The following is a 10000-nucleotide window of genomic DNA, read 5'->3' as shown; positions in this document are numbered from 1 at the left end:
ATTTACTACGTTATGGGGAGGACGGATCCTCCCACTCGCGGCTCGGTAGGCTTGTCCCCATGGGTCCAAGTTTCCGGAATTTGCGATTTTCTTAAAATGCACGAGTTGCGCCTCCTCCATAGCTACCCTATAGCTACGCCTACTCGTGTGGAATCTTTGCCTGGCAGGCTCCTCGTCGGGACTCTCGCGTTTGCGAGCAGACTGCCAGGCCCTACGCAGGCGGTAAGTCTCGCGACGCATCCGGTCGAGGTCCGGAGTCCACCACTCGTACCCCCGCTCGCGGTTACCCTCCCGTTTCAGCCCCAGTGTCTGCAACGCAGTGCTCTTTACCAATTTGGTGAACTGAGCAGCGATTCGCGTTGCAGGCCGGTTCCACTTAATCCCCGTTCCTACTCTGAGGCGGATCTGATCCTCGAAGTGTGCCCAGTCCACCCCGCGATCCCGAAACCTCATTGGTTCATCCGGCGACCCTGCGCCCGAGTCGACCCCATTGTCAGTCTTCTTGGCCACCACGAATGTGATCAGGCGATGATCGCTGTCAATACGGTTCACGTGCACTCTCCACCCCGTTACCGGGGTGCCTTTCGTCAGAGTGAGGTCGATGTTGGATGAGCCCGTTGGCCCAGCGAACGTTGCCGGCTGGTTCTCAACGTTCGCCAAACGGAGTCCATGTGCCAGGATAAACGCTTCCATCGATTCTCGACGGTGCGTGACGTCTGGTCCGCGTCCGGTGTACTGCCTTCTCTCGCAGTACCACATCGGAGAGTGCGCGTTTGAGTCAACCCCTATTATGACACGTTTCCCTCTCAGGCTGACTAGTACCATCTCCAGGTGTCGTAGATGTACGTCTATGTCGTCCGAGTACTGGAAGTAACAAGATATTAAATACACGCCATCTGCATCCAGTTGTAGATGGCACACCATACAGTGCATGTTGGATAGTTGCCTCAGTACCGCGCATGCGACATCCTTCCTCCGCAGGTATACCCCCGCCTTTGCGTTATTATCGCACTGTATGATGTGGGGGCTAGGATAATGTTCCTGGACCAGAACGACGTCCAGCCCCATTTCCTCGGCGACTAGGGGTAGCTCAGTGGTGGCCGTCCTAGCTCCCGCCAAGTTGACCTGTCCGACGGTGATGTGTGGTTGTGCCATTAATAGGCCGTGCGTTCCGCCAGTCTTACTTCCGCATGTCGGCGAGCAGGGCAATCCGTACTGGCCGTCTTGTGCTCGCTTGCCTCTTTGCTGCGGCCGAATTTGTGGCACGTGGCACACCTCGTAGTTGCTGATTTGCAGTCATCCGCCTTGTGTCCGGTTTCCCCGCACTTACCACACGTCGGGGCTTCCGCCTTACAAGAGCCCTCGCCATGGCCATAAAGCTGGCACCGCCGGCAGCAGATCGCTGTTGTGAAATCGTCCACGGTTACGACCTCCCACCCTATGTAAACTCTGCCTTTGTCAAGAAGAGCCTTTCGCAGCTTAGGGTCGCACGCCATAACCACTGTGGTTCTTTCGCCTCCGTATCTATTTTTGTAGAAAGCCAGCTTGCAGCTGTCGCGCATCTTTTCTAGAGTCCATTCGTCATTTCCTTTGAAATTTTGCTCGTGGAGAGCCTTCAGTATGGCCGCAAAATCGTCGGCCTTACCCTCCACGTTTCGAAGAGCCACCAGTGGCTGGCGCTTCCTCGGCTCCGTTGCCCTTAACGTCGGTGGGATTGCCGATTTTAGCCTCTCTAGGTCCTCCCGGGTTCTCGTCTGAATGAGGACCCCGGCTCCAGCAAGCCTTCTAACTTTGTCCACTTTGATGTTGAGAGCGGCGGGAGCTACGGAGGTCTTCAATATGGTCTTCGTTTGCTCAGCTGTTTTCGTTACGTCTTTATCGGTGGGGTACACCGCGACCACCGGTCCCGATTGCTGCTTCAGCTTCTCGGCATAGGATGGCTGCCTCCCAGCTGATGCGGCACTGGCGGCTGCAGCATGACCAGCCTTCGATTCGGCGCTTGCTGATCTGGCCTTCTCCTCCTGCAGGCATGACTCCAGATCGACTGCTCGAGCTTTCGCGATGTCAATAGCCTTTTCTCCCTCCGATATGGCTATGGCCATATGCGCTACGACTTCCATAATTTTTGCCAAATTCTGTGTTACGCTGGCGCTGTCTGCTTTGTTAAGCCTTGCGATCGGAGACTTGATAATGTCCCCGATATGTTTCGCAGCGCTGCTAGCTAGCGCCAGCAGTTCACGCGGCGTGCTGTGGGCCATGCTGCTGTCGGGGGCGTCACGCCTTCCGTCTTCGTCGTCTGTAGAGCACGGTGTGCGGAAATCCGCAGTCCCCGGCGTCCCCGGGTCTACAGCGCTGACTTCCACTTCACCAGGAAGAGTCAGAGTCGTTTTAATTGCCGAGCACTGCTTCCCCTGTCGTCTTCGCAGCTTCTTCTGCGCCCCCATCTCTTCCGGAGACAAAAGCCTTTTGGACGGGCCTGGCAGGGTGGTCGCGGGAGTACCCTTCGGCGGCGACAGCGCCTGCATAACTTCGTCATAAACTCTTCTCGCGGTCGCGCTGGCTATCGCCTGTGTCACCTCCGAGTCTTCCTCCGCACTCGTGTGATACGTTTTCGGTGTCGGCGGCGTTCGCAGCAACGAGACACGCGGGCGAAAAGGTGGCGGCGTTCTACTGGGAGGGCCCCCCCCCCCCTCGTCGGAGTCTGTCATCTCCGCTTAAAAAGACACTAACCTGAAAGAACTACTCTAATATTTCTAATCTAAATATTAAAATTACTAATAACTAACAGTAAACAAACAACTACTATAGTGAATTTAAAAATAACTAAACAAACTAAGATAAATTAAAATAAGCCAAAAGAAGAAAAGTTAAAATAAAATAAAACAAACTATAAGGATAAAAGTAAAATAAAATAAAAATGAGCCAATCCGCACGAGTACAGCACGACAATGACAGCTGTCAATGTCGGATGTCAAATGACAAATGTCAGTAGCCGTCAGATGTCAAATGTCATATGACAGATGGCAGCTGACAGCAGTAGTTGGCACAATTTCTAAAAATACCCCCCTGTGGTAGCCAGCACGTGCGACGAAAACTAAATCCACGTGGATCGCGGGAATCCGAAGATTTTCCACCGATTTTCCACTGAATTCACGCGTCCCTATGTGCCATCCACACTATTTTAAGAGTATTTCGTGAATACTCCCAAAAAATGTTCACTACACTAAACTAATCTACACTAAATATATTGTCAACACTTGTGGGTCCTTATCCCTTTATTTCCCGGCGATCCCTGGGCGGATTTGATCGTTTCCAACGACAATCGACGCTCCAGGATCTATCGCACACGGTAATAACAGTATTTTCGCAGCACACACGAGAAAAACCACAAAACGGATTTTTAATCACGGAGCACTACAGAAACGATGTTGCACGTTTGACGGCTGTCACCGAAGTAGTAGTAAGTAAGTAGATAGGGACAGCGGGAATCTCGTTAATCCATTCATGCGCGTCACTAATTAGATGACGAGGCATTTGGCTACCTTAAGAGAGTCATAGTTACTCCCGCCGTTTACCCGCGCTTGCTTGAATTTCTTCACGTTGACATTCAGAGCACTGGGCAGAAATCACATTGCGTCAACACCCGCGAGGGCCATCGCAATGCTTTGTTTTAATTAGACAGTCGGATTCCCCTTGTCCGTGCCAGTTCTGAGCTGACCGTTGAACGGCGGTCGTACAGAACCGCGCCGATCGCGCACGAGACGAAACCGACGCGGCCTTACGGCTAGGAAGATCCGCGGAAGGCCGGAACGCGGGTCCGGATTCCGCCCGAACGCCCCCCGAGAGAGACGAACGAGCATCGACCAGGCCCGGCACCGGCCGCATCCGCTTCCCGTCCAAACCCGACACGCCCCGGTCCTCAGAGCCAATCCTTATTCCGAAGTTACGGATCCAATTTGCCGACTTCCCTTACCTACATTATTCTATCGACTAGAGGCTCTTCACCTTGGAGACCTGCTGCGGATATGGGTACGAACCGGCGCGACATCTCCACGTACATCCCTCACCTGAATTTTCAAGGTCCGCAGAGAGTATCCGGACACCGCCGCAAATGCGGTGCTCTTCGCGTTCCGAACCATATCTCCCTTCTATAGGATTCCATGGAACTCGAACGCTCAGGCAGAAAAGAAAACTCTTCCCGGACCCCTCGGCGGCGTCTTCAGGCCACTTTGGGTTACCCCGTCGAACACTCGCTTTGAAACGAGGGAACGATTATTGAAACGGTTCCGCTGCCGGGTTCCGGAATAGGAACCGGATTCCCTTTCGCTCAAAGGGCGTTATTCGGTTTATATATAATATAATATAAAAGAAAACACGCCACATCGACATAAGATCTCTCCTTGAGCTTAGGATCGACTGACTCGCGAGCAACTACTGTTCACGCGAAACCCTTCTCCACGTCAGTCCTCCAGGGCCTCGCTGGAGTATTTGCTACTACCACCAAGATCTGCACCGACGGAGGCTCCAAGCGGGCTCACGCCCAGACCCTTCTGCGCACTCCGCCGCGCACGTCCTACTCGTTACGGCATAATGACGCAAAACGTACAACGTCGCACGTGCCCGTAACGGTAGTGTATAGGCAAAACGCTTCAGCGCCATCCATTTTCAGGGCTGGTTGCTTCGGCAGGTGAGTCGTTGCACACTCCTTAGCGGATTCCGACTTCCATGGCCACCGTCCTGCTGTCATGAGCGACCAACGCCTTTCATGGTGTCCCATGAGCGTTTTTTAGGCGCCTTAACACTACGTTTGGTTCATCCCACAGCGCCAGTTCTGCTTACCAAAATTGGCCCACTTGGCACCGTCATCAGATCTCCGGCTTCATCGTTCGAGTAAGCCGGAGTTCTCACCCATTTAAAGTTTGAGAATAGGTTGAGGTCGTTTCGGCCCCAATGCCTCTAATCATTCGCTTTACCGGATGGGACTGTTAATAATCGACGCCAGCTATCCTGAGGGAAACTTCGGACGGAACCAGCTACTAGATGGTTCGATTAGTCTTTCGCCCCTATACCCAGTTCCGACGATCGATTTGCACGTCAGAATCGCTACGGTCCTCCATCAGGGTTTCCCCTGACTTCGACCTGACCAGGCATAGTTCACCATCTTTCGGGTCCCAGCATCTGTGCTCAGAGCGCGCCTACATTCACGGATTGGAAACGAGACGCCTCGGGAGTGCGAGAGATCGATCGAGACCGACGCTCCATCCTCCCTGAGCGCGCGGTTTAGCGCGCGCCTTCACTTTCGTTACGCCTTTCAGTTTTACGTTGAATAATCTCAATGACTCGCACACATGCTAGACTCCTTGGTCCGTGTTTCAAGACGGGTCCTGCGAGTGCCCGAAAATGAATCATCGCAGACGGATACGCGCACGGTCCGAGACAGCACGGCTGCGACGACAGCAGCGCCGCGTCAACGTCCGCACTCGGGCAGGACGTCGACATTGTACGGCGTTCGCTTGCGTCGGGCCGGACGCGCGCGAGGCGCGTGCGCGATTCGTATAAAAGTACGACTTTGTACTACCGTCCGACGGCCGATCGGCCACCGTCACGGTCCAATAGCGGTGCGTTAACACGACGACTGGACTCCCGAACGGCGCTTAGACCGACATCGAACGGGTCGCGATGTATTACTTAGAGAGAAGTGCACGCCGTCGACGGACGTCGACGGACGCGACCCGTGCCGCACGACGCACCCGCGAGGGGAGGCGTTCGACATCGAGGCGCGCGCCCGTACGCCGCCGATTGACGATGAATCTCTCCGTTCGTTCATTCGAGTTTCGCAGGTTTACCCCTGAACGGTTTCACGTACTCTTGAACTCTCTCTTCAAAGTTCTTTTCAACTTTCCCTCACGGTACTTGTTCGCTATCGGTCTCGCGGTAATATTTAGCCTTAGATGGAGTTTACCACCCACTTAGGGCTGCACTCTCAAGCAACCCGACTCTGAGGAGTGTACCTCTCGCCGTCTCGCTCCGTCGCTACGGGCCTGGCACCCTCTACGGGAAAACGGCCCCGTTCAAGACGAACTTGGACAGGAGTGGCGACGACGAGAAAGCGATACCTCCCGAACACCACATCTCCCGCGATCGTTACAACCGCGGGATTCAGTGCTGGGCTATTTCCTGTTCGCTCGCCGCTACTAAGGAAATCCTGGTTAGTTTCTTTTCCTCCGCTTACTAATATGCTTAAATTCGGCGGGTGATCCTCCCTGATCTGAGGCCAACGATAAAAAAAACGAGGCAGACGCGATATCCGTCGACGCGACGGCGCCGAAGGTACGCCGAGAGACGGGGGTCTCGTTAGAGTCCCGTCTTCGACGTCGGCGTCGGCGTCGACGCGCTCTTCGGACGTCGAGTCCGCCTACCGCGACGACTACGCGACGGCATACGCGTACGCGCGTCGTCGTTCGTGCGAACGATACTCGGATGATTCGCGTGCGTATAACGTACAGGACGCGCGCGATAGAACGACGATCCGTGTCTCTCGGACTGCGCGACGTCGCCGCATCGCTCTCCGTTTACCCCGTCGACATAGAAGCGCGCATATGTATAGTCGTTAGTTTGTTTTCTAAGACTATACGCGCGCGACGTCACCGAAAGGACGGAGAGACGCGGGACGTCGTCGTCTTCGAGACGAGAACGTCGAGCTGCGCGTACGTACGCGAGATACGGGTACAGGTCGAAACCTGTACCGCTGTCTCTCGCATCGACGTAAACGCAATATACGCGCGCGCACACACGGCACATATACGCATATACGCTTATTCGCTCCGTATCGAACGTTAACAATATTTAAACGGACCGAAGTCTCTGATTGAGACATACGGAGACCGTCATATGTACGATCGTAATAAACGAATTTATATACGAACGTACAGTGTGATATATGTATTTATGCAGCCGGCCCTCAGACAGGAGTGGTCCTGGATGTTTCTCCACGGACCGCAATGTGCGTTCGAAATGTCGATGTTCAAATGTGTCCTGCAGTTCACACTATGACGCGCAGTTAACTGCGTTCTTCATCGACCCGCGAGCCAAGTGATCCACCGTCCAGGGTAATGGTTTCGTTGTAGATCGAAATCTACATCGTATTAATTGAATAAGATTCGTTAAGAGTCTTATAAAAATAAAAAAAAAAAAAATAAATAAATAAAATGTACGGTCGGTCACCGCGAAACGGTGCGCGCGACTTTTATATTTTGTTTTTTTGTTCAACGTCGTTTTTTTTCCGTCGTTGAACAGAATGTCTATTAGCGTCACTACGCGTATATCGCAGAAACTTCACGCTCGAGGGCGATACGTCTCGCAATACGGCAGTTTCGTTAATGATCCTTCCGCAGGTTCCCCTACGGAAACCTTGTTACGACTTTTACTTCCTCTAAATGATCAAGTTTGGTCAACTTCCCAGCAACGCCGACGGCCGTGAAGCCACCGCGTGTCGGTCCGAAGACCTCACTAAATCATTCAATCGGTAGTAGCGACGGGCGGTGTGTACAAAGGGCAGGGACGTAATCAACGCGAGCTTATGACTCGCGCTTACTAGGAATTCCTCGTTTATGGGGGATAATTGCAAACCCCAATCCCCAGCACGAAGGAGTTTCAACGGGTTGCCCGGGCCTCTAGGCCAGGGAGAACATGCTGATTCCTTCAGTGTAGCGCGCGTGCGGCCCAGGACATCTAAGGGCATCACAGACCTGTTATTGCTCAATCTCGTGCGGCTCGAAGCCGCCGGTCCCTCTAAGAAGAATTTTAATACGCCGCCAGTGAGTTGTCCGACCGAAATCGGACACACCTAAATGACGACGCCTATTTAGCAGGCTAGAGTCTCGTTCGTTACCGGAATTAACCAGACAAATCGCTCCACCAACTAAGAACGGCCATGCACCACCACCCACCGAATCAAGAAAGAGCTGTTAATCTGTCAATCCTTCCGGTGTCCGGGCCTGGTGAGATTTCCCGTGTTGAGTCAAATTAAGCCGCAGGCTCCACTCCTGGTGGTGCCCTTCCGTCAATTCCTTTAAGTTTCAGCTTTGCAACCATACTCCCCCCGGAGTCCAAAATCTTTGGTTTCCCGGAAGCTGCCCGCCGAGCCATTGTAGTAACGTCGGCGGATCGCTAGATGACATATTTACGGTTAGAACTAGGGCGGTATCTAATCGCCTTCGAACCTCTAACTTTCGTTCTTGATTGATGAAAACACCTTTGGCAAATGCTTTCGCTGATGTTCGTCTTGCGACGATCCAAGAATTTCACCTCTAACGTCGCAATACGAATGCCCCCAGTTATCCCTATTAATCATTACCTCGGAGTTCTGAAAACCAACAAAATAGAACCGAGATCATATTCTATTATTCCATGCACGAAATATTCAAGCGGCATTTTGAGCCCGCTTTGAGCACTCTAATTTGTTCAAAGTAAAATTGTCGGCCCACCTCGACACTCACCGAAGAGCACCGCGATAGGATTTTGATATTGAACCGGCGTTTTACCGCCGGCTCACCGACGATATGCTCCGCAGACGTGTCGGTATCACCGCGGATGCGGTGCACCGGCAGCGCGGCGCACAAATGCAACTACGAGCTTTTTAACCGCAACAATTTTAGTATACGCTATTGGAGCTGGAATTACCGCGGCTGCTGGCACCAGACTTGCCCTCCAATTGTTCCTCGTTAAAGTATTTAAAGTGTACTCATTCCGATTACGAGGCCTCGAAAGAGTCCCGTATCGTTATTTTTCGTCACTACCTCCCCGTGCCGGGAGTGGGTAATTTGCGCGCCTGCTGCCTTCCTTGGATGTGGTAGCCGTTTCTCAGGCTCCCTCTCCGGAATCGAACCCTGATTCCCCGTTACCCGTGACAACCATGGTAGTCGCAGAAACTACCATCGAAAGTTGATAAGGCAGACATTTGAAAGATGCGTCGCCGGTACTGGACCATGCGATCGGCAAAAGTTATCCAGATTCATCAAAATTAACGACTTCGGACGAGACGCCCTCCGTCGATTGGTTTTGATCTAATAAAAGCACTCATCCCATCACTGGTCAGAGTTCTGATTGCATGTATTAGCTCTAGAATTACCACAGTTATCCAAGTAACTGAGTAAGATCTAAGGAACCAAAACTGATATATTGAGCCATTCGCGGTATCGCCTTAATACGGCTTGCACTGAGACATGCATGGCTTAATCTTTGAGACAAGCATATAACTACTGGCAGGATCAACCAGGGAGCTAACACACGATTGTCGAATGAAAATCAATTCATCGAACGTATCGCACGTAACTCTCGACGAAGCGCCTCGCGACGTAGCGAAGCGCCTCGCGAGACGTCACACCGTAGAGACGATCGCGTTAGACGCGTATCTCGCAAACGGTTGACTGGCATAAAATGAAAGCGTGTCCAAACGTTATACAAGTTTCCGTCTCGCCGACGCGTGATACGTTCGGCGGGACGACGACATGTGAAACGAGGACGACGACGACGACGACGCAGCGGTCGCTCGGTTCGAATGTTCGCTACGAGATCTTATTCTCTGCTCAGTTAAATGAGAGATACACGATCGCACACTGAGTGTACGTAATATATTCTGACGACGAAATTGATTCGTCAAAACAAGCGGACCGTCGCCCGGTGTCAGAGTGATCGTACCAGATCGTCTTTTTGTGTAAATTTTTCATCGGTGACGAAAATCTTTAAGAGTTCCATGAACGATCGATTAAGTCGACGATTGACGACATTAAAACGGCCAAAACACTGAATCTCTCAAAACGACCAATCGTATTCGTACGCGGATTTCGGATTTGACTCCGGAATGAGCGACGTCTACGTGGTACGTAGAGATCTTACGTGTGTCCGTCGATCGGCACAGTTTTCGAAGCACGTATAAAGTTCATTATACGTGTACGTGGCGTTGACGAATCGAGTCGTCGGACGCTCCTCAAAGGAAGTT

At 52.4% G+C, this 10000-nt stretch overlaps 2 non-coding genes and 1 pseudogene across 2 annotated transcripts; all 3 read right to left on the bottom strand.

Annotated features, from left to right (window-relative positions):
• Nucleotides 1–6277, bottom strand: part of LOC123666309 — a 9625-nt pseudogene extending 3348 nt beyond the window's left edge.
• A 678-nt stretch (nt 6278–6955) lies between these two features.
• Nucleotides 6956–7112, bottom strand: LOC123666328. Its single transcript, XR_006745223.1, has one exon. It is a non-coding gene; the product is annotated as a 5.8S ribosomal RNA (ribosomal RNA).
• A 265-nt stretch (nt 7113–7377) lies between these two features.
• On the bottom strand, nt 7378–9280 carry LOC123666346. Its single transcript, XR_006745240.1, has one exon. It is a non-coding gene; the product is annotated as a small subunit ribosomal RNA (ribosomal RNA).
• Nucleotides 9281–10000: the final 720 nt, after the last annotated feature.

This window comes from Melitaea cinxia, chromosome 25 (genome assembly GCF_905220565.1).
Source record: "Melitaea cinxia chromosome 25, ilMelCinx1.1, whole genome shotgun sequence".
Taxonomy (NCBI): Eukaryota; Metazoa; Arthropoda; class Insecta; order Lepidoptera; family Nymphalidae; genus Melitaea; species Melitaea cinxia.
The sequence above is the reverse complement of the archived record's forward strand: the minus strand, read 5'-3'. Positions and strand labels throughout refer to the sequence as shown.